The sequence below is a fragment of the Pseudophryne corroboree genome, chromosome 11 (genome assembly GCF_028390025.1).
Source record: "Pseudophryne corroboree isolate aPseCor3 chromosome 11, aPseCor3.hap2, whole genome shotgun sequence".
NCBI classification, from domain to species: domain Eukaryota; kingdom Metazoa; phylum Chordata; class Amphibia; order Anura; family Myobatrachidae; genus Pseudophryne; species Pseudophryne corroboree.
In genome coordinates this window covers 212,704,032-212,727,048 of record NC_086454.1, presented here as the reverse complement: position 1 = coordinate 212,727,048, position 23,017 = coordinate 212,704,032, and the positions used below count along the sequence as shown (strand labels likewise).

The 23,017-nt window shown below is 34.6% G+C and overlaps 6 non-coding genes across 6 annotated transcripts; all 6 read left to right on the top strand.

Annotated features, from left to right (window-relative positions):
- Nucleotides 1–3,060: 3,060 nt before the first annotated feature.
- Nucleotides 3,061–3,134, top strand: TRNAN-AUU (transfer RNA asparagine (anticodon AUU)). The gene has a single exon. It is a non-coding gene; the product is annotated as a tRNA-Asn (tRNA).
- Nucleotides 3,135–10,073: 6,939 nt separating this feature from the next.
- On the top strand, nt 10,074–10,147 carry TRNAN-AUU (transfer RNA asparagine (anticodon AUU)). The gene has a single exon. It is a non-coding gene; the product is annotated as a tRNA-Asn (tRNA).
- A 1,097-nt stretch (nt 10,148–11,244) lies between these two features.
- On the top strand, nt 11,245–11,318 carry TRNAN-AUU (transfer RNA asparagine (anticodon AUU)). Its single transcript has one exon. It is a non-coding gene; the product is annotated as a tRNA-Asn (tRNA).
- Nucleotides 11,319–15,924: 4,606 nt separating this feature from the next.
- On the top strand, nt 15,925–15,998 carry TRNAN-AUU (transfer RNA asparagine (anticodon AUU)). Its single transcript has one exon. It is a non-coding gene; the product is annotated as a tRNA-Asn (tRNA).
- Nucleotides 15,999–17,095: 1,097 nt separating this feature from the next.
- TRNAN-AUU (transfer RNA asparagine (anticodon AUU)) lies at nt 17,096–17,169 on the top strand. Its single transcript has one exon. It is a non-coding gene; the product is annotated as a tRNA-Asn (tRNA).
- A 5,774-nt stretch (nt 17,170–22,943) lies between these two features.
- Nucleotides 22,944–23,017, top strand: TRNAN-AUU (transfer RNA asparagine (anticodon AUU)). Its single transcript has one exon. It is a non-coding gene; the product is annotated as a tRNA-Asn (tRNA).

Sequence of the window (23,017 nt, the reverse complement as noted above, 5' to 3'; positions counted from 1 at the left end):
TCATTTCAATGTCTACTGAAATAATACAAGTTGACACCAGGAAACATTAACGCCACTGCATCCTTGCTGCTTTCTCATGTGGAAGTCTGTTTAATGTGAAAACAAGGTGATATCTAATTAGCACACAGGTAAGGAATTAAGAAAATCTTTATTTAAGGGTGAAGATGTTTCTCACAAAATTGTTGACCCAATGCAACATTGAAATTCAAGCTGGAAAGATGATTTTAATATATCACTTGTACATTTTGTATTGCTCTTCTGGTGACAATGTAGTTTGTTTTTGTCAATTACCATTTTAATAATAGGGTAAAGAAAATGAAGTGGATTTTTGAAAGAAAACAATACTGTCAATATACTATTAAAACAAATTAAAATGGTAAAAGTTATTGTACTTTAAGTAAAAATAAAAGAGACAAAATATCAATCCCAGTTTTGGATTACTTTAACAAAAAAAAAATGCATATAGCAGAGGATAGTTTCAATCTGCCTACCTCTCGGTTATGAGCCCAGCATGCTTCCATTGCAGTACTCTGCTGCACATGTAAGTTCAAGAGATCCTGAAGCACTCACTCATCATGGGAAAGTACCAATGTGTTTCTTCGTTGGTTGATGGAAGAAACATCTTACAAAAACTCTCCAGATTATTGACTTTTTAAAGTTTTTCTAGGAAACGTTTTAGATGAATGCTTATTAGCCTTTGTCAGTATGGACTTTTGCAAAGTGTCTCTGTGGCGCAATCAGTTAGTATGTACGGCTATTAACCAAAAGGTTGGTGGTTCAATCCCACCCAGGGACCTAATTGACCTTGTTATCAGATTTTGGTGATCTTTAAGTAGACAAGTCAAAATTTCAAACCCCCTGTTATGGTGTAGGGTACCTGGCCTTCTCTGATGTAATCAGAGTTAGATTTGATTCAGTGATTTTATAAAAACAGCTAGGAAGCACAATTTAGCAGTGGGTTGCAGAGAAAAAAAATATGCTGGCAGAAAAATCCAATTGAGTGATTAAACAGCTCTTTATTTTCTGGCTTTATTTTTATGCTAACAAATTTGTTCTCTGAAAAGTGTCCACAAAGCCAAGTCTCTGATTAACACCTTTGTAAGGATGGTTTTTCACCTATTACTAAATTAAACTTGCTTCATTGGAAAGGCAGCAAGATGCATCCTCATTTCAATGTCTACTGAAATAATACAGGTTGACACCAGGAAACATTAACGCCACTGCGTCCTTGCTGCTTTCTCATGTGGAAGTCTGTTAAATGTGAAAACAAGGTGATATCTAATTAGCACACAGGTAAGGAATTAAGAAAATCTTTATTTAAGGGTGAAGATGTTTCTCACAAAATCGTTGCCCCAATGCATCATTGAAATTCAAGCTGGAAAGATGATTTTAATATATCACTTGTACATTTTGTATTGCTCTTCTGGTGACAATGTAGTTTGTTTTTGTCAATTACCATTTTAATAATAGGGTAAAGAAAATTAAGTGGATTTTTGAAAGAAAACAATACTGTCAATATACTATTAAAACAAATTAAAATGGTAAAAGTTATTGTACTTTAAGTAAAAATAAAAGAGCCAAAATATCAATCCCAGTTTTGGATTACTTTAATTAACAAACAAAAAAATGCATATAGCAGAGGATAGTTTCAATCTGCCTACCTCTGGGTTATGGGCCCAGCATGCTTCCATTGCTGTACTCTGCTGCACATGTAAGTGCAAGAGATCCTGAAGCACTCACTCATCATGGGAAAGTACCAATGTGTTTCTTCGTTGGTTGATAGAAGAAACATCTTACAAAAACTCTCCAGATTATTGATTTTTTTAAGTTTTTCTAGGAAACGTTTTAGATGAATGCTTATTAGCATTTGTCAGTATGTGCTTTTGCAAAGTGTCTCTGTGGCGCAATCAGTTAGTGTGTACGGCTATTAACCAAAAGGTTGGTGGTTCAATCCCACCCAGGGACGTAATTGACCTTGTTATCAGATTTTGGTGATCTTTAAGTAGACAAGTTAAATTTCATACCCCCTGTTATGGTGCAGGGTACCTGGCCTTCTCTGATGTAATCAGAGTTAGATTTGATTCAGTGATTTTATAAAAACATCTAGGAAGCACAATTTAGCAGTGGGTTGCAGAGAAAAAGAAATATGCTGGCAAAAAAATCAAATTGCGTGATTAAACAGCTCTTCATTTTCTGGCTTTATTTTTATGCTAACAAATTTGTTCTCTGAAAAGTGTCCACAAAGCCAAGTCTCTGATTAACACCTTTGTAGGGATGGTTTTTCACCTATTACTAAATTAAACTTGCTTCATTGGAAAGGCAGCAAGATGTATCCTCATTTCAATGTCTACTGAAATAATACAGGTTGACACCAGGAAACATTAACGCCACTGCATCCTTGCTGCTTTCTCATGTGGAAGTCTGTTTAATGTGAAAACAAGGTGATATCTAATTAGCACACAGGTAAGATATTAAGAAAATCTTTATTTAAGGGTGAAGATGTTTCTCACAAAATTGTTGACCCAATGCATCATTGAAATTCAAGCTGGAAAGATGATTTTAATATATCACTTGTACATTTTGTATTGCTCTTCTGGTGACAATGTAGTTTGTTTTTGTCAATTACCATTTTAATAATAGGGTAAAGAAAATTAAGTGGATTTTTGAAAGAAAACAATACTGTCAATATACTATTAACACAAATTAAAATGGTAAAAGTTATTGTACTTTAAGTAAAAATAAAAGAGACAAAATATCAATCCCAGTTTTGGATTACTTTAATTAACAAAAAAAAATGCATATAGCAGAGGATAGTTTCAATCTGCCTACCTCTGGGTTATGAGCCCAGCATGCTTCCATTGCAGTACTCTCCTGCACATGTAAGTGCAAGAGATCATGAAGCACTCACTCATCATGGGAAAGTACCAATGTGTTTCTTCGTTGGTTGATGGAAGAAACATCTTACAAAAACTCTCCAGATTATTGACTTTTTAAAGTTTTTCTAGGAAACGTTTTAGATGAATGCTTATTAGCCTTTGTCAGTATGGACTTTTGCAAAGTGTCTCTGTGGCGCAATCGGTTAGTGTGTTTGGCTATTAACCAAAAGGTTGGTGGTTCAATCCCACCCAGGGACGTAATTAACCTTGTGATCAGATTTTGGTGATATTTAAGTAGACAAGTCAAAATTTCAAACCTCCTCTTATGGTGTAGGGTACATGGCCTTCTCTGATGTAATCAGAGTTAGATTTGATTCAGTGATTTTATAAAAAACAGCTAGGAAGCACAATTTAGCAGTGGGTTGCAGAGAAAAAAAATATGCTGGCAGAAAAATCCAATCGAGTGATTAAACAGCTCTTCATTTTCTGGCTTTATTTTTATGCTAACAAATTTGTTCTCTGAAAAGTGTCCACAAAGCCAAGTCTCTGATTAACACCTTTGTAAGGATGGTTTATCACCTATTACTAAATTAAACTTGCTTCATTGGAAAGGCAGCAAGATGCATCCTCATTTCAATGTCTACTGAAATAATACAAGTTGACACCAGGAAACATTAACGCCACTGCATCCTTGCTGCTTTCTCATGTGGAAGTCTGTTTAATGTGAAAACAAGGTGATATCTAATTAGCACACAGGTAAGGAATTAAGAAAATCTTTATTTAAGGGTGAAGATGTTTCTCACAAAATTGTTGACCCAATGCAACATTGAAATTCAAGCTGGAAAGATGATTTTAATATATCACTTGTACATTTTGTATTGCTCTTCTGGTGACAATGTAGTTTGTTTTTGTCAATTACCATTTTAATAATAGGGTAAAGAAAATGAAGTGGATTTTTGAAAGAAAACAATACTGTCAATATACTATTAAAACAAATTAAAATGGTAAAAGTTATTGTACTTTAAGTAAAAATAAAAGAGACAAAATATCAATCCCAGTTTTGGATTACTTTAATTAACAAAAAAAAAATGCATATAGCAGAGGATAGTTTCAATCTGCCTACCTCTCGGTTATGGGCCCAGCATGCTTCCATTGCAGTACTCTGCTGCACATGTAAGTTCAAGAGATCCTGAAGCACTCACTCATCATGGGAAAGTACCAATGTGTTTCTTCGTTGGTTGATGGAAGAAACATCTTACAAAAACTCTCCAGATTATTGACTTTTTAAAGTTTTTCTAGGAAACGTTTTAGATGAATGCTTATTAGCCTTTGTCAGTATGGACTTTTTGCAAAGTGTCTCTGTGGCGCAATCAGTTAGTGTGTACGGCTATTAACCAAAAGGTTGGTGGTTCAATCCCACCCAGGGACCTAATTGACCTTGTTATCAGATTTTGGTGATCTTTAAGTAGACAAGTCAAAATTTCAAACCCCCTGTTATGGTGTAGGGTACCTGGCCTTCTCTGATGTAATCAGAGTTAGATTTGATTCAGTGATTTTATAAAAACAGCTAGGAAGCACAATTTAGCAGTGGGTTGCAGAGAAAAAAAATATGCTGGCAGAAAAATCCAATTGAGTGATTAAACAGCTCTTTATTTTCTGGCTTTATTTTTATGCTAACAAATTTGTTCTCTGAAAAGTGTCCACAAAGCCAAGTCTCTGATTAACACCTTTGTAAGGATGGTTTTTCACCTATTACTAAATTAAACTTGCTTCATTGGAAAGGCAGCAAGATGCATCCTCATTTCAATGTCTACTGAAATAATACAGGTTGACACCAGGAAACATTAACGCCACTGCATCCTTGCTGCTTTCTCATGTGGAAGTCTGTTTAATGTGAAAACAAGGTGATATCTAATTAGCACACAGGTAAGGAATTAAGAAAATCTTTATTTAAGGGTGAAGATGTTTCTCACAAAATCGTTGCCCCAATGCATCATTGAAATTCAAGCTGGAAAGATGATTTTAATATATCACTTGTACATTTTGTATTGCTCTTCTGGTGACAATGTAGTTTGTTTTTGTCAATTACCATTTTAATAATAGGGTAAAGAAAATGAAGTGGATTTTTGAAAGAAAACAATACTGTCAATATACTATTAAAACAAATTAAAATGGTAAAAGTTATTGTACTTTAAGTAAAAATAAAAGAGCCAAAATATCAATCCCAGTTTTGGATTACTTTAATTAACAAACAAAAAAATGCATATAGCAGAGGATAGTTTCAATCTGCCTACCTCTGGGTTATGGGCCCAGCATGCTTCCATTACAGTACTCTGCTGCACATGTAAGTGCAAGAGATCCTGAAGCACTCACTCATCATGGGAAAGTACCAATGTGTTTCTTCGTTGGTTGATGGAAGAAACATCTTACAAAAACTCTCCAGATTATTGACTTTTTAAAGTTTTTCTAGGAAACGTTTTAGATGAATGCTTATTAGCCTTTGTCAGTATGGACTTTTGCAAAGTGTTTCTGTGGCGCAATCAGTTAGTATGTACGGCTATTAACCATAAGGTTGGTGGTTCAATCCCACCCAGGGACCTAATTGACCTTGTTATCAGATTTTGGTGATCTTTAAGTAGACAAGTCAAAATTTCAAACCCCCTGTTATGGTGTAGGGTACCTGGCCTTCTCTGATGTAATCAGAGTTAGATTTGATTCAGTGATTTTATAAAAACAGCTAGGAAGCACAATTTAGCAGTGGGTTGCAGAGAAAAAAAATATGCTGGCAGAAAAATCCAATTGAGTGATTAAACAGCTCTTCATTTTCTGGCTTTATTTTTATGCTAACAAATTTGTTCTCTGAAAAGTGTCCACAAAGCCAAGTCTCTGATTAACACCTTTGTAAGGATGGTTTTTCACCTATTACTAAATTAAACTTGCTTCATTGGAAAGGCAGCAAGATGCATCCTCATTTCAATGTCTACTGAAATAATACAAGTTGACACCAGGAAACATTAACGCCACTGCATCCTTGCTGCTTTCTCATGTGGAAGTCTGTTTAATATGAAAACAAGGTGATATCTAATTAGCACACAGGTAAGGAATTAAGAAAATCTTTATTTAAGGGTGAAGATGTTTCTCACAAAATCGTTGCCCCAATGCATCATTGAAATTCAAGCTGGAAATATGATTTTAATATATCACTTGTACATTTTGTATTGCTCTTCTGGTGACAATGTAGTTTGTTTTTGTCAATTACCATTTTAATAATAGGGTAAAGAAAATGAATTGGATTTTTGAAAGAAAACAATACTGTCAATATACTATTAAAACAAATTAAAATGGTAAAAGTTATTGTACTTTAAGTAAAAATAAAAGAGACAAAATATCAATCCCAGTTTTGGATTACTTTAATTAACAAAAAAAATGCATATAGCAGAGGATAGTTTCAATCTGCCTACCTCTGGGTTATGGGCCCAGCATGCTTCCATTGCAGTACTCTGCTGCACATGTAAGTGCAAGAGATCCTGAAGCACTCACTCATCATGGGAAAGTACCAATGTGTTTCTTCGTTGGTTGATGGAAGAAACATCTTACAAAAACTCTCCAGATTATTGACTTTTTAAAGTTTTTCTAGGAAACGTTTTAGATGAATGCTTATTAGCCTTTGTCAGTATGGACTTTTGCAAAGTGTCTCTGTGGCGCAATCAGTTAGTATGTACGGCTATTAACCATAAGGCTGGTGGTTCAATCCCATCCAGGGACCTAATTGACCTTGTTATCAGATTTTGGTGATCTTTAAGTAGACAAGTCAAAATTTCAAACACCCTGTTATGGTGTAGGGTACCTGGCCTTCTCTGATGTAATCAGAGTTAGATTTGATTCAGTGATTTTATAAAAACATCTAGGAAGCACAATTTAGCAGTGGGTTGCAGAGAAAAAGAAATATGCTGGCAAAAAAATCAAATTGCGTGATTAAACAGCTCTTCATTTTCTGGCTTTATTTTTATGCTAACAAATTTGTTCTCTGAAAAGTGTCCACAAAGCCAAGTCTCTGATTAACACCTTTGTAGGGATGGTTTTTCACCTATTACTAAATTAAACTTGCTTCATTGGAAAGGCAGCAAGATGTATCCTCATTTCAATGTCTACTGAAATAATACAGGTTGACACCAGGAAACATTAACGCCACTGCATCCTTGCTGCTTTCTCATGTGGAAGTCTGTTTAATGTGAAAACAAGGTGATATCTAATTAGCACACAGGTAAGGAATTAAGAAAATCTTTATTTAAGGGTGAAGATGTTTCTCACAAAATTGTTGACCCAATGCATCATTGAAATTCAAGCTGGAAAGATGATTTTAATATATCACTTGTACATTTTGTATTGCTCTTCTGGTGACAATGTAGTTTGTTTTTGTCAATTACCATTTTAATAATAGGGTAAAGAAAATGAAGTGGATTTTTGAAAGAAAACAATACTGTCAATATACTATTAAAACAAATTAAAATGGTAAAAGTTATTGTACTTTAAGTAAAAATAAAAGAGACAAAATATCAATCCCAGTTTTGGATTACTTTAATTAACAAAAAAAATGCATATAGCAGAGGATAGTTTCAATCTGCCTACCTCTGGGTTATGGGCCCAGCATGCTTCCATTGCAGTATTCTGCTGCACATGTAAGTGCAAGAGATCCTGAAGCACTCACTCATCATGGGAAAGTACCAATGTGTTTCTTCGTTGGTTGATGGAAGAAACATCTTACAAAAACTCTCCAGATTATTGACTTTTTAAAGTTTTTCTAGGAAACGTTTTAGATGAATGCTTATTAGCCTTTGTCAGTATGGACTTTTGCAAAGTGTCTCTGTGGCGCAATCGGTTAGTGTGTTTGGCTATTAACCAAAAGGTTGGTGGTTCAATCTCACCCAGGGATGTAATTAACCTTGTGATCAAATTTTGGTGATATTTAAGTAGACAAGTCAAAATTTCAAACCTCCTCTTATGGTGTAGGGTACCTGGCCTTCTCTGATGTAATCAGAGTTAGATTTGATTCAGTGATTTTATAAAAAACAGCTAGGAAGCACAATTTAGCAGTGGGTTGCAGAGAAAAAAAATATGCTGGCAGAAAAATCCAATCGAGTGATTAAACAGCTCTTCATTTTCTGGCTTTATTTTTATGCTAACAAATTTGTTCTCTGAAAAGTGTCCACAAAGCCAAGTCTCTGATTAACACCTTTGTAAGGATGGTTTTTCACCTATTACTAAATTAAACTTGCTTCATTGGAAAGGCAGCAAGATGCATCCTCATTTCAATGTCTACTGAAATAATACAAGTTGACACCAGGAAACATTAACGCCACTGCATCCTTGCTGCTTTCTCATGTGGAAGTCTGTTTAATGTGAAAACAAGGTGATATCTAATTAGCACACAGGTAAGGAATTAAGAAAATCTTTATTTAAGGGTGAAGATGTTTCTCACAAAATTGTTGACCCAATGCAACATTGAAATTCAAGCTGGAAAGATGATTTTAATATATCACTTGTACATTTTGTATTGCTCTTCTGGTGACAATGTAGTTTGTTTTTGTCAATTACCATTTTAATAATAGGGTAAAGAAAATGAAGTGGATTTTTGAAAGAAAACAATACTGTCAATATACTATTAAAACAAATTAAAATGGTAAAAGTTATTGTACTTTAAGTAAAAATAAAAGAGACAAAATATCAATCCCAGTTTTGGATTACTTTAATTAACAAAAAAAAAATGCATATAGCAGAGGATAGTTTCAATCTGCCTACCTCTCGGTTATGAGCCCAGCATGCTTCCATTGCAGTACTCTGCTGCACATGTAAGTTCAAGAGATCCTGAAGCACTCACTCATCATGGGAAAGTACCAATGTGTTTCTTCGTTGGTTGATGGAAGAAACATCTTACAAAAACTCTCCAGATTATTGACTTTTTAAAGTTTTTCTAGGAAACGTTTTAGATGAATGCTTATTAGCCTTTGTCAGTATGGACTTTTGCAAAGTGTCTCTGTGGCGCAATCAGTTAGTATGTACGGCTATTAACCAAAAGGTTGGTGGTTCAATCCCACCCAGGGACCTAATTGACCTTGTTATCAGATTTTGGTGATCTTTAAGTAGACAAGTCAAAATTTCAAACCCCCTGTTATGGTGTAGGGTACCTGGCCTTCTCTGATGTAATCAGAGTTAGATTTGATTCAGTGATTTTATAAAAACAGCTAGGAAGCACAATTTAGCAGTGGGTTGCAGAGAAAAAAAATATGCTGGCAGAAAAATCCAATTGAGTGATTAAACAGCTCTTTATTTTCTGGCTTTATTTTTATGCTAACAAATTTGTTCTCTGAAAAGTGTCCACAAAGCCAAGTCTCTGATTAACACCTTTGTAAGGATGGTTTTTCACCTATTACTAAATTAAACTTGCTTCATTGGAAAGGCAGCAAGATGCATCCTCATTTCAATGTCTACTGAAATAATACAGGTTGACACCAGGAAACATTAACGCCACTGCATCCTTGCTGCTTTCTCATGTGGAAGTCTGTTAAATGTGAAAACAAGGTGATATCTAATTAGCACACAGGTAAGGAATCAAGAAAATCTTTATTTAAGGGTGAAGATGTTTCTCACAAAATCGTTGCCCCAATGCATCATTGAAATTCAAGCTGGAAAGATGATTTTAATATATCACTTGTACATTTTGTATTGCTCTTCTGGTGACAATGTAGTTTGTTTTTGTCAATTACCATTTTAATAATAGGGTAAAGAAAATGAAGTGGATTTTTGAAAGAAAACAATACTGTCAATATACTATTAACACAAATTAAAATGGTAAAAGTTATTGTACTTTAAGTAAAAATAAAAGAGACAAAATATCAATCCCAGTTTTGGATTACTTTAATTAACAAAAAAAATGCATATAGCAGAGGATAGTTTCAATCTGCCTACCTCTGGGTTATGAGCCCAGCATGCTTCCATTGCAGTACTCTCCTGCACATGTAAGTGCAAGAGATCATGAAGCACTCACTCATCATGGGAAAGTACCAATGTGTTTCTTCGTTGGTTGATGGAAGAAACATCTTACAAAAACTCTCCAGATTATTGACTTTTTAAAGTTTTTCTAGGAAACGTTTTAGATGAATGCTTATTAGCCTTTGTCAGTATGGACTTTTGCAAAGTGTCTCTGTGGCGCAATCGGTTAGTGTGTTTGGCTATTAACCAAAAGGTTGGTGGTTCAATCCCACCCAGGGACGTAATTAACCTTGTGATCAGATTTTGGTGATATTTAAGTAGACAAGTCAAAATTTCAAACCTCCTCTTATGGTGTAGGGTACATGGCCTTCTCTGATGTAATCAGAGTTAGATTTGATTCAGTGATTTTATAAAAAACAGCTAGGAAGCACAATTTAGCAGTGGGTTGCAGAGAAAAAAAATATGCTGGCAGAAAAATCCAATTGAGTGATTAAACAGCTCTTCATTTTCTGGCTTTATTTTTATGCTAACAAATTTGTTCTCTGAAAAGTGTCCACAAAGCCAAGTCTCGGATTAACACCTTTGTAGGGATGGTTTTTCACCTATTACTAAATTAAACTTGCTTCATTGGAAAGGCAGCAAGATGTATCCTCATTTCAATGTCTACTGAAATAATACAGGTTGACACCAGGAAACATTAACGCCACTGCATCCTTGCTGCTTTCTCATGTGGAAGTCTGTTTAATGTGAAAACAAGGTGATATCTAATTAGCACACAGGTAAGGAATTAAGAAAATCTTTATTTAAGGGTGAAGATGTTTCTCACAAAATTGTTGACCCAATGCATCATTGAAATTCAAGCTGGAAAGTTGATTTTAATATATCACTTGTACATTTTGTATTGCTCTTCTGGTGACAATGTAGTTTGTTTTTGTCAATTACCATTTTAATAATAGGGTAAAGAAAATGAAGTGGATTTTTGAAAGAAAACAATACTGTCAATATACTATTAAAACAAATTAAAATGGTAAAAGTTATTGTACTTTAAGTAAAAATAAAAGAGCCAAAATATCAATCCCAGTTTTGGATTACTTTAATTAACAAACAAAAAAATGCATATAGCAGAGGATAGTTTCAATCTGCCTACCTCTGGGTTATGGGCCCAGCATGCTTCCATTGCTGTACTCTGCTGCACATGTAAGTGCAAGAGATCATGAAGCACTCACTCATCATGGGAAAGTACCAATGTGTTTCTTCGTTGGTTGATGGAAGAAACATCTTACAAAAACTCTCCAGATTATTGACTTTTTAAAGTTTTTCTAGGAAACGTTTTAGATGAATGCTTATTAGCCTTTGTCAGTATGGACTTTTGCAAAGTGTCTCTGTGGCGCAATCGGTTAGTGTGTTTGGCTATTAACCAAAAGGTTGGTGGTTCAATCCCACCCAGGGACGTAATTAACCTTGTGATCAGATTTTGGTGATATTTAAGTAGACAAGTCAAAATTTCAAACCTCCTCTTATGGTGTAGGGTACATGGCCTTCTCTGATGTAATCAAAGTTAGATTTGATTCAGTGATTTTATAAAAAACAGCTAGGAAGCACAATTTAGCAGTGGGTTGCAGAGAAAAAAAATATGCTGGCAGAAAAATCCAATCGAGTGATTAAACAGCTCTTCATTTTCTGGCTTTATTTTTATGCTAACAAATTTGTTCTCTGAAAAGTGTCCACAAAGCCAAGTCTCTGATTAACACCTTTGTAAGGATGGTTTATCACCTATTACTAAATTAAACTTGCTTCATTGGAAAGGCAGCAATATGCATCCTCATTTCAATGTCTACTGAAATAATACAAGTTGACACCAGGAAACATTAACGCCACTGCATCCTTGCTGCTTTCTCATGTGGAAGTCTGTTTAATGTGAAAACAAGGTGATATCTAATTAGCACACAGGTAAGGAATTAAGAAAATCTTTATTTAAGGGTGAAGATGTTTCTCACAAAATTGTTGACCCAATGCAACATTGAAATTCAAGCTGGAAAGATGATTTTAATATATCACTTGTACATTTTGTATTGCTCTTCTGGTGACAATGTAGTTTGTTTTTGTCAATTACCATTTTAATAATAGGGTAAAGAAAATGAAGTGGATTTTTGAAAGAAAACAATACTGTCAATACACTATTAAAACAAATTAAAATGGTAAAAGTTATTGTACTTTAAGTAAAAATAAAAGAGACAAAATATCAATCCCAGTTTTGGATTACTTTAATTAACAAAAAAAAAAATGCATATAGCAGAGGATAGTTTCAATCTGCCTACCTCTCGGTTATGAGCCCAGCATGCTTCCATTGCAGTACTCTGCTGCACATGTAAGTTCAAGAGATCCTGAAGCACTCACTCATCATGGGAAAGTACCAATGTGTTTCTTCGTTGGTTGATGGAAGAAACATCTTACAAAAACTCTCCAGATTATTGACTTTTTAAAGTTTTTCTAGGAAACGTTTTAGATGAATGCTTATTAGCCTTTGTCAGTATGGAATTTTTGCAAAGTGTCTCTGTGGCGCAATCAGTTAGTGTGTACGGCTATTAACCAAAAGGTTGGTGGTTCAATCCCACCTAGGGACCTAATTGACCTTGTTATCAGATTTTGGTGATCTTTAAGTAGACAAGTCATAATTTCAAACCCCCTGTTATGGTGTAGGGTACCTGGCCTTCTCTGATGTAATCAGAGTTAGATTTGATTCAGTGATTTTATAAAAACAGCTAGGAAGCACAATTTAGCAGTGGGTTGCAGAGAAAAAAAATATGCTGGCAGAAAAATCCAATTGAGTGATTAAACAGCTCTTTATTTTCTGGCTTTATTTTTATGCTAACAAATTTGTTCTCTGAAAAGTGTCCACAAAGCCAAGTCTCTGATTAACACCTTTGTAAGGATGGTTTTTCACCTATTACTAAATTAAACTTGCTTCATTGGAAAGGCAGCAAGATGCATCCTCATTTCAATGTCTACTGAAATAATACAGGTTGACACCAGGAAACATTAACGCCACTGCATCCTTGCTGCTTTCTCATGTGGAAGTCTGTTTAATGTGAAAACAAGGTGATATCTAATTAGCACACAGGTAAGGAATTAAGAAAATCTTTATTTAAGGGTGAAGATGTTTCTCACAAAATCGTTGCCCCAATGCATCATTGAAATTCAAGCTGGAAAGATGATTTTAATATATCACTTGTACATTTTGTATTGCTCTTCTGGTGACAATGTAGTTTGTTTTTGTCAATTACCATTTTAATAATAGGGTAAAGAAAATGAAGTGGATTTTTGAAAGAAAACAATACTGTCAATATACTATTAAAACAAATTAAAATGGTAAAAGTTATTGTACTTTAAGTAAAAATAAAAGAGACAAAATATCAATCCCAGTTTTGGATTACTTTAATTAACAAACAAAAAAATGCATATAGCAGAGGATAGTTTCAATCTGCCTACCTCTGGGTTATGGGCCCAGCATGCTTCCATTGCTGTACTCTGCTGCACATGTAAGTGCAAGAGATCCTGAAGCACTCACTCATCATGGGAAAGTACCAATGTGTTTCTTCGTTGGTTGATAGAAGAAACATCTTACAAAAACTCTCCAGATTATTGACTTTTTTAAGTTTTTCTAGGAAACGTTTTAGATGAATGCTTATTAGCATTTGTCAGTAAGTACTTTTTGCAAAGTGTCTCTGTGGCGCAATCAGTTAGTGTGTACGGCTATTAACCAAAAGGTTGGTGGTTCAATCCCACCCAGGGACGTAATTGACATTGTTATCAGATTTTGGTGATCTTTAAGTAGACAAGTCAAATTTCATACCCCCTGTTATGGTGTAGGGTACCTGGCCTTCTCTGATGTAATCAGAGTTAGATTTGATTCAGTGATTTTATAAAAACATCTAGGAAGCACAATTTAGGAGTGGGTTGAAGAGAAAAAGAAATATGCTGGCAAAAAAACCAAATTGCGTGATTAAACAGCTCTTCATTTTCTGGCTTTATTTTTATGCTAACAAATTTGTTCTCTGAAAAGTGTCCACAAAGCCAAGTCTCTGATTAACACCTTTGTAGGGATGGTTTTTCACCTATTACTAAATTAAACTTGCTTCATTGGAAAGGCAGCAAGATGTATCCTCATTTCAATGTCTACTGAAATAATACAGGTTGACACCAGGAAACATTAACGCCACTGCATCCTTGCTGCTTTCTCATGTGGAAGTCTGTTTAATGTGAAAACAAGGTGATATCTAATTAGCACACAGGTAAGGAATTAAGAAAATCTTTATTTAAGGGTGAAGATGTTTCTCACAAAATCGTTGCCCCAATGCATCATTGAAATTCAAGCTGGAAAGATGATTTTAATATATCACTTGTACATTTTGTATTGCTCTTCTGGTGACAATGTAGTTTGTTTTTGTCAATTACCATTTTAATAATAGGGTAAAGAAAATGAAGTGGATTTTTGAAAGAAAACAATACTGTCAATATACTATTAAAACAAATTAAAATGGTAAAAGTTATTGTACTTAAAGTAAAAATAAAAGAGACAAAATATCAATCCCAGTTTTGGATTACTTTAATTAACAAAAAAAATGCATATAGCAGAGGATAGTTTCAATCTGCCTACCTCTGGGTTATGGGCCCAGCATGCTTCCATTGCAGTACTCTGCTGCACATGTAAGTGCAAGAGATCCTGAAGCACTCACTCATCATGGGAAAGTACCAATGTGTTTCTTCGTTGGTTGATGGAAGAAACATCTTACAAAAACTCTCCAGATTATTGACTTTTTAAAGTTTTTCTAGGAAACGTTTTAGATGAATGCTTATTAGCCTTTGTCAGTATGGACTTTTGCAAAGTGTCTCTGTGGCGCAATCAGTTAGTATGTACGGCTATTAACCATAAGGTTGTTGGTTCAATCCCATCCAGGGACCTAATTGACCTTGTTATCAGATTTTGGTGATCTTTAAGTAGACAAGTCAAAATTTCAAACCCCCTGTTATGGTGTAGGGTACCTGGCCTTCTCTGATGTAATCAGAGTTAGATTTGATTCAGTGATTTTATAAAAAACATCTAGGAAGCACAATTTAGCAGTGGGTTGCAGAGAAAAAGAAATATGCTGGCAAAAAAATCAAATTGCGTGATTAAAGAGCTCTTCATTTTCTGGCTTTATTTTTATGCTAACAAATTTGTTCTCTGAAAAGTGTCCACAAAGCCAAGTCTCTGATTAACACCTTTGTAGGGATGGTTTTTCACCTATTACTAAATTAAACTTGCTTCATTGGAAAGGCAGCAAGATGTATCCTCATTTCAATGTCTACTGAAATAATACAGGTTGACACCAGGAAACATTAACACCACTGCATCCTTGCTGCTTTCTCATGTGGAAGTCTGTTTAATGTGAAAACAAGGTGATATCTAATTAGCACACAGGTAAGGAATTAAGAAAATCTTTATTTAAGGGTGAAGATGTTTCTCACAAAATTGTTGACCCAATGCATCATTGAAATTCAAGCTGGAAAGATGATTTTAATATATCACTTGTACATTTTGTATTGCTCTTCTGGTGACAATGTAGTTTGTTTTTGTCAATTACCATTTTAATAATAGGGTAAAGAAAATGAAGTGGATTTTTGAAAGAAAACAATACTGTCAATATACTATTAAAACAAATTAAAATGGTAAAAGTTATTGTACTTTAAGTAAAAATAAAAGAGCCAAAATATCAATCCCAGTTTTGGATTACTTTAATTAACAAAAAAAAATGCATATAGCAGAGGATAGTTTCAATCTGCCTACCTCTGGGTTATGAGCCCAGCATGCTTCCATTGCAGTACTCTCCTGCACATGTAAGTGCAAGAGATCATGAAGCACTCACTCATCATGGGAAAGTACCAATGTGTTTCTTCGTTGGTTGATGGAAGAAACATCTTACAAAAACTCTCCAGATTATTGACTTTTTAAAGTTTTTCTAGGAAACGTTTTAGATGAATGCTTATTAGCCTTTGTCAGTATGGACTTTTGCAAAGTGTCTCTGTGGCGCAATCGGTTAGTGTGTTTGGCTATTAACCAAAAGGTTGGTGGTTCAATCCCACCCAGGGACGTAATTAACCTTGTGATCAGATTTTGGTGATATTTAAGTAGACAAGTCAAAATTTCAAACCTCCTCTTATGGTGTAGGGTACATGGCCTTCTCTGATGTAATCAGAGTTAGATTTGATTCAGTGATTTTATAAAAAACAGCTAGGAAGCACAATTTAGCAGTGGGTTGCAGAGAAAAAAAATATGCTGGCAGAAAAATCCAATTGAGTGATTAAACAGCTCTTCATTTTCTGGCTTTATTTTTATGCTAACAAATTTGTTCTCTGAAAAGTGTCCACAAAGCCAAGTCTCGGATTAACACCTTTGTAGGGATGGTTTTTCACCTATTACTAAATTAAACTTGCTTCATTGGAAAGGCAGCAAGATGTATCCTCATTTCAATGTCTACTGAAATAATACAGGTTGACACCAGGAAACATTAACGCCACTGCATCCTTGCTGCTTTCTCATGTGGAAGTCTGTTTAATGTGAAAACAAGGTGATATCTAATTAGCACACAGGTAAGGAATTAAGAAAATCTTTATTTAAGGGTGAAGATGTTTCTCACAAAATTGTTGACCCAATGCATCATTGAAATTCAAGCTGGAAAGATGATTTTAATATATCACTTGTACATTTTGTATTGCTCTTCTGGTGACAATGTAGTTTGTTTTTGTCAATTACCATTTTAATAATAGGGTAAAGAAAATGAAGTGGATTTTTGAAAGAAAACAATACTGTCAATATACTATTAAAACAAATTAAAATGGTAAAAGTTATTGTACTTTAAGTAAAAATAAAAGAGCCAAAATATCAATCCCAGTTTTGGATTACTTTAATTAACAAACAAAAAAATGCATATAGCAGAGGATAGTTTCAATCTGCCTACCTCTGGGTTATGGGCCCAGCATGCTTCCATTGCTGTACTCTGCTGCACATGTAAGTGCAAGAGATCATGAAGCACTCACTCATCATGGGAAAGTACCAATGTGTTTCTTCGTTGGTTGATGGAAGAAACATCTTACAAAAACTCTCCAGATTATTGACTTTTTAAAGTTTTTCTAGGAAACGTTTTAGATGAATGCTTATTAGCCTTTGTCAGTATGGACTTTTGCAAAGTGTCTCTGTGGCGCAATCGGTTAGTGTGTTTGGCTATTAACCAAAAGGTTGGTGGTTCAATCCCACCCAGGGACGTAATTAACCTTGTGATCAGATTTTGGTGATATTTAAGTAGACAAGTCAAAATTTCAAACCTCCTCTTATGGTGTAGGGTACATGGCCTTCTCTGATGTAATCAGAGTTAGATTTGATTCAGTGATTTTATAAAAAACAGCTAGGAAGCACAATTTAGCAGTGGGTTGCAGAGAAAAAAAATATGCTGGCAGAAAAATCCAATCGAGTGATTAAACAGCTCTTCATTTTCTGGCTTTATTTTTATGCTAACAAATTTGTTCTCTGAAAAGTGTCCACAAAGCCAAGTCTCTGATTAACACCTTTGTAAGGATGGTTTATCACCTATTACTAAATTAAACTTGCTTCATTGGAAAGGCAGCAATATGCATCCTCATTTCAATGTCTACTGAAATAATACAAGTTGACACCAGGAAACATTAACGCCACTGCATCCTTGCTGCTTTCTCATGTGGAAGTCTGTTTAATGTGAAAACAAGGTGATATCTAATTAGCACACAGGTAAGGAATTAAGAAAATCTTTATTTAAGGGTGAAGATGTTTCTCACAAAATTGTTGACCCAATGCAACATTGAAATTCAAGCTGGAAAGATGATTTTAATATATCACTTGTACATTTTGTATTGCTCTTCTGGTGACAATGTAGTTTGTTTTTGTCAATTACCATTTTAATAATAGGGTAAAGAAAATGAAGTGGATTTTTGAAAGAAAACAATACTGTCAATACACTATTAAAACAAATTAAAATGGTAAAAGTTATTGTACTTTAAGTAAAAATAAAAGAGACAAAATATCAATCCCAGTTTTGGATTACTTTAATTAACAAAAAAAAAATGCATATAGCAGAGGATAGTTTCAATCTGCCTACCTCTCGGTTATGAGCCCAGCATGCTTCCATTGCAGTACTCTGCTGCACATGTAAGTTCAAGAGATCCTGAAGCACTCACTCATCATGGGAAAGTACCAATGTGTTTCTTCGTTGGTTGATGGAAGAAACATCTTACAAAAACTCTCCAGATTATTGACTTTTTAAAGTTTTTCTAGGAAACGTTTTAGATGAATGCTTATTAGCCTTTGTCAGTATGGGCTTTATGCAAAGTGTCTCTGTGGCGCAATCAGTTAGTGTGTACGGCTATTAACCAAAAGGTTGGTGGTTCAATCCCACCTAGGGACCTAATTGACCTTGTTATCAGATTTTGGTGATCTTTAAGTAGACAAGTCATAATTTCAAACCCCCTGTTATGGTGTAGGGTACCTGGCCTTCTCTGATGTAATCAGAGTTAGATTTGATTCAGTGATTTTATAAAAACAGCTAGGAAGCACAATTTAGCAGTGGGTTGCAGAGAAAAAAAATATGCTGGCAGAAAAATCCAATTGAGTGATTAAACAGCTCTTTATTTTCTGGCTTTATTTTTATGCTAACAAATTTGTTCTCTGAAAAGTGTCCACAAAGCCAAGTCTCTGATTAACACCTTTGTAAGGATGGTTTTTCACCTATTACTAAATTAAACTTGCTTCATTGGAAAGGCAGCAAGATGCATCCTCATTTCAATGTCTACTGAAATAATACAGGTTGACACCAGGAAACATTAACGCCACTGCATCCTTGCTGCTTTCTCATGTGGAAGTCTGTTTAATGTGAAAACAAGGTGATATCTAATTAGCACACAGGTAAGGAATTAAGAAAATCTTTATTTAAGGGTGAAGATGTTTCTCACAAAATTGTTGACCCAATGCATCATTGAAATTCAAGCTGGAAAGATGATTTTAATATATCACTTGTACATTTTGTATTGCTCTTCTGGTGACAATGTAGTTTGTTTTTGTCAATTACCATTTTAATAATAGGGTAAAGAAAATGAAGTGGATTTTTGAAAGAAAACAATACTGTCAATATACTATTAAAACAAATTAAAATGGTAAAAGTTATTGTACTTTAAGTAAAAATAAAAGAGCCAAAATATCAATCCCAGTTTTGGATTACTTTAATTAACAAACAAAAAAATGCATATAGCAGAGGATAGTTTCAATCTGCCTACCTCTGGGTTATGGGCCCAGCATGCTTCCATTGCTGTACTCTGCTGCACATGTAAGTGCAAGAGATCCTGAAGCACTCACTCATCATGGGAAAGTACCAATGTGTTTCTTCGTTGGTTGATAGAAGAAACATCTTACAAAAACTCTCCAGATTATTGACTTTTTTAAGTTTTTCTAGGAAACGTTTTAGATGAATGCTTATTAGCATTTGTCAGTAAGTACTTTTTGCAAAGTGTCTCTGTGGCGCAATCAGTTAGTGTGTACGGCTATTAACCAAAAGGTTGGTGGTTCAATCCCACCCAGGGACGTAATTGACATTGTTATCAGATTTTGGTGATCTTTAAGTAGACAAGTCAAATTTCATACCCCCTGTTATGGTGTAGGGTACCTGGCCTTCTCTGATGTAATCAGAGTTAGATTTGATTCAGTGATTTTATAAAAACATCTAGGAAGCACAATTTAGGAGTGGGTTGAAGAGAAAAAGAAATATGCTGGCAAAAAAACCAAATTGCGTGATTAAACAGCTCTTCATTTTCTGGCTTTATTTTTATGCTAACAAATTTGTTCTCTGAAAAGTGTCCACAAAGCCAAGTCTCTGATTAACACCTTTGTAGGGATGGTTTTTCACCTATTACTAAATTAAACTTGCTTCATTGGAAAGGCAGCAAGATGTATCCTCATTTCAATGTCTACTGAAATAATACAGGTTGACACCAGGAAACATTAACGCCACTGCATCCTTGCTGCTTTCTCATGTGGAAGTCTGTTTAATGTGAAAACAAGGTGATATCTAATTAGCACACAGGTAAGGAATTAAGAAAATCTTTATTTAAGGGTGAAGATGTTTCTCACAAAATCGTTGCCCCAATGCATCATTGAAATTCAAGCTGGAAAGATGATTTTAATATATCACTTGTACATTTTGTATTGCTCTTCTGGTGACAATGTAGTTTGTTTTTGTCAATTACCATTTTAATAATAGGGTAAAGAAAATGAAGTGGATTTTTGAAAGAAAACAATACTGTCAATATACTATTAAAACAAATTAAAATGGTAAAAGTTATTGTACTTAAAGTAAAAATAAAAGAGACAAAATATCAATCCCAGTTTTGGATTACTTTAATTAACAAACAAAAAAATGCATATAGCAGAGGATAGTTTCAATCTGCCTACCTCTGGGTTATGGGCCCAGCATGCTTCCATTGCAGTACTCTGCTGCACATGTAAGTGCAAGAGATCCTGAAGCACTCACTCATCATGGGAAAGTACCAATGTGTTTCTTCGTTGGTTGATGGAAGAAACATCTTACAAAAACTCTCCAGATTATTGACTTTTTAAAGTTTTTCTAGGAAACGTTTTAGATGAATGCTTATTAGCCTTTGTCAGTATGGACTTTTGCAAAGTGTTTCTGTGGCGCAATCAGTTAGTATGTATGGCTATTAACCATAAGGTTGGTGGTTCAATCCCACCCAGGGACCTAATTGACCTTGTTATCAGATTTTGGTGATCTTTAAGTAGACAAGTCAAAATTTCAAACCCCCTGTTATGGTGTAGGGTACCTGGCCTTCTCTGATGTAATCAGAGTTAGATTTGATTCAGTGATTTTATAAAAACAGCTAGGAAGCACAATTTAGCAGTGGGTTGCAGAGAAAAAAAATATGCTGGCAGAAAAATCCAATTGAGTGATTAAACAGCTCTTCATTTTCTGGCTTTATTTTTATGCTAACAAATTTGTTCTCTGAAAAGTGTCCACAAAGCCAAGTCTCTGATTAACACCTTTGTAAGGATGGTTTTTCACCTATTACTAAATTAAACTTGCTTCATTGGAAAGGCAGCAAGATGCATCCTCATTTCAATGTCTACTGAAATAATACAAGTTGACACCAGGAAACATTAACGCCACTGCATCCTTGCTGCTTTCTCATGTGGAAGTCTGTTTAATATGAAAACAAGGTGATATCTAATTAGCACACAGGTAAGGAATTAAGAAAATCTTTATTTAAGGGTGAAGATGTTTCTCACAAAATCGTTGCCCCAATGCATCATTGAAATTCAAGCTGGAAATATGATTTTAATATATCACTTGTACATTTTGTATTGCTCTTCTGGTGACAATGTAGTTTGTTTTTGTCAATTACCATTTTAATAATAGGGTAAAGAAAATGAAGTGGATTTTTGAAAGAAAACAATACTGTCAATATACTATTAAAACAAATTAAAATGGTAAAAGTTATTGTACTTTAAGTAAAAATAAAAGAGACAAAATATCAATCCCAGTTTTGGATTACTTTAATTAACAAAAAAAATGCATATAGCAGAGGATAGTTTCAATCTGCCTACCTCTGGGTTATGGGCCCAGCATGCTTCCATTGCAGTACTCTGCTGCACATGTAAGTGCAAGAGATCCTGAAGCACTCACTCATCATGGGAAAGTACCAATGTGTTTCTTCGTTGGTTGATGGAAGAAACATCTTACAAAAACTCTCCAGATTATTGACTTTTTAAAGTTTTTCTAGGAAACGTTTTAGATGAATGCTTATTAGCCTTTGTCAGTATGGACTTTTGCAAAGTGTCTCTGTGGCGCAATCAGTTAGTATGTACGGCTATTAACCATAAGGTTGGTGGTTCAATCCCATCCAGGGACCTAATTGACCTTGTTATCAGATTTTGGTGATCTTTAAGTAGACAAGTCAAAATTTCAAACCCCCTGTTATGGTGTAGGGTACCTGGCCTTCTCTGATGTAATCAGAGTTAGATTTGATTCAGTGATTTTATAAAAAACATCTAGGAAGCACAATTTAGCAGTGGGTTGCAGAGAAAAAGAAATATGCTGGCAAAAAAATCAAATTGCGTGATTAAAGAGCTCTTCATTTTCTGGCTTTATTTTTATGCTAACAAATTTGTTCTCTGAAAAGTGTCCACAAAGCCAAGTCTCTGATTAACACCTTTGTAGGGATGGTTTTTCACCTATTACTAAATTAAACTTGCTTCATTGGAAAGGCAGCAAGATGTATCCTCATTTCAATGTCTACTGAAATAATACAGGTTGACACCAGGAAACATTAACGCCACTGCATCCTTGCTGCTTTCTCATGTGGAAGTCTGTTTAATGTGAAAACAAGGTGATATCTAATTAGCACACAGGTAAGGAATTAAGAAAATCTTTATTTAAGGGTGAAGATGTTTCTCACAAAATTGTTGACCCAATGCATCATTGAAATTCAAGCTGGAAAGATGATTTTAATATATCACTTGTACATTTTGTATTGCTCTTCTGGTGACAATGTAGTTTGTTTTTGTCAATTACCATTTTAATAATAGGGTAAAGAAAATGAAGTGGATTTTTGAAAGAAAACAATACTGACAATATACTATTAAAACAAATTAAAATGGTAAAAGTTATTGTACTTTAAGTAAAAATAAAAGAGACAAAATATCAATCCCAGTTTTGGATTACTTTAATTAACAAAAAAAATGCATATAGCAGAGGATAGTTTCAATCTGCCTACCTCTGGGTTATGGGCCCAGCATGCTTCCATTGCAGTACTCTGCTGCACATGTAAGTGCAAGAGATCCTGAAGCACTCACTCATCATGGGAAAGTACCAATGTGTTTCTTCGTTGGTTGATGGAAGAAACATCTTACAAAAACTCTCCAGATTATTGACTTTTTAAAGTTTTTCTAGGAAACGTTTTAGATGAATGCTTATTAGCCTTTGTCAGTATGGACTTTTGCAAAGTGTCTCTGTGGCGCAATCGGTTAGTGTGTTTGGCTATTAACCAAAATGTTGGTGGTTCAATCCCACCCAGGGACG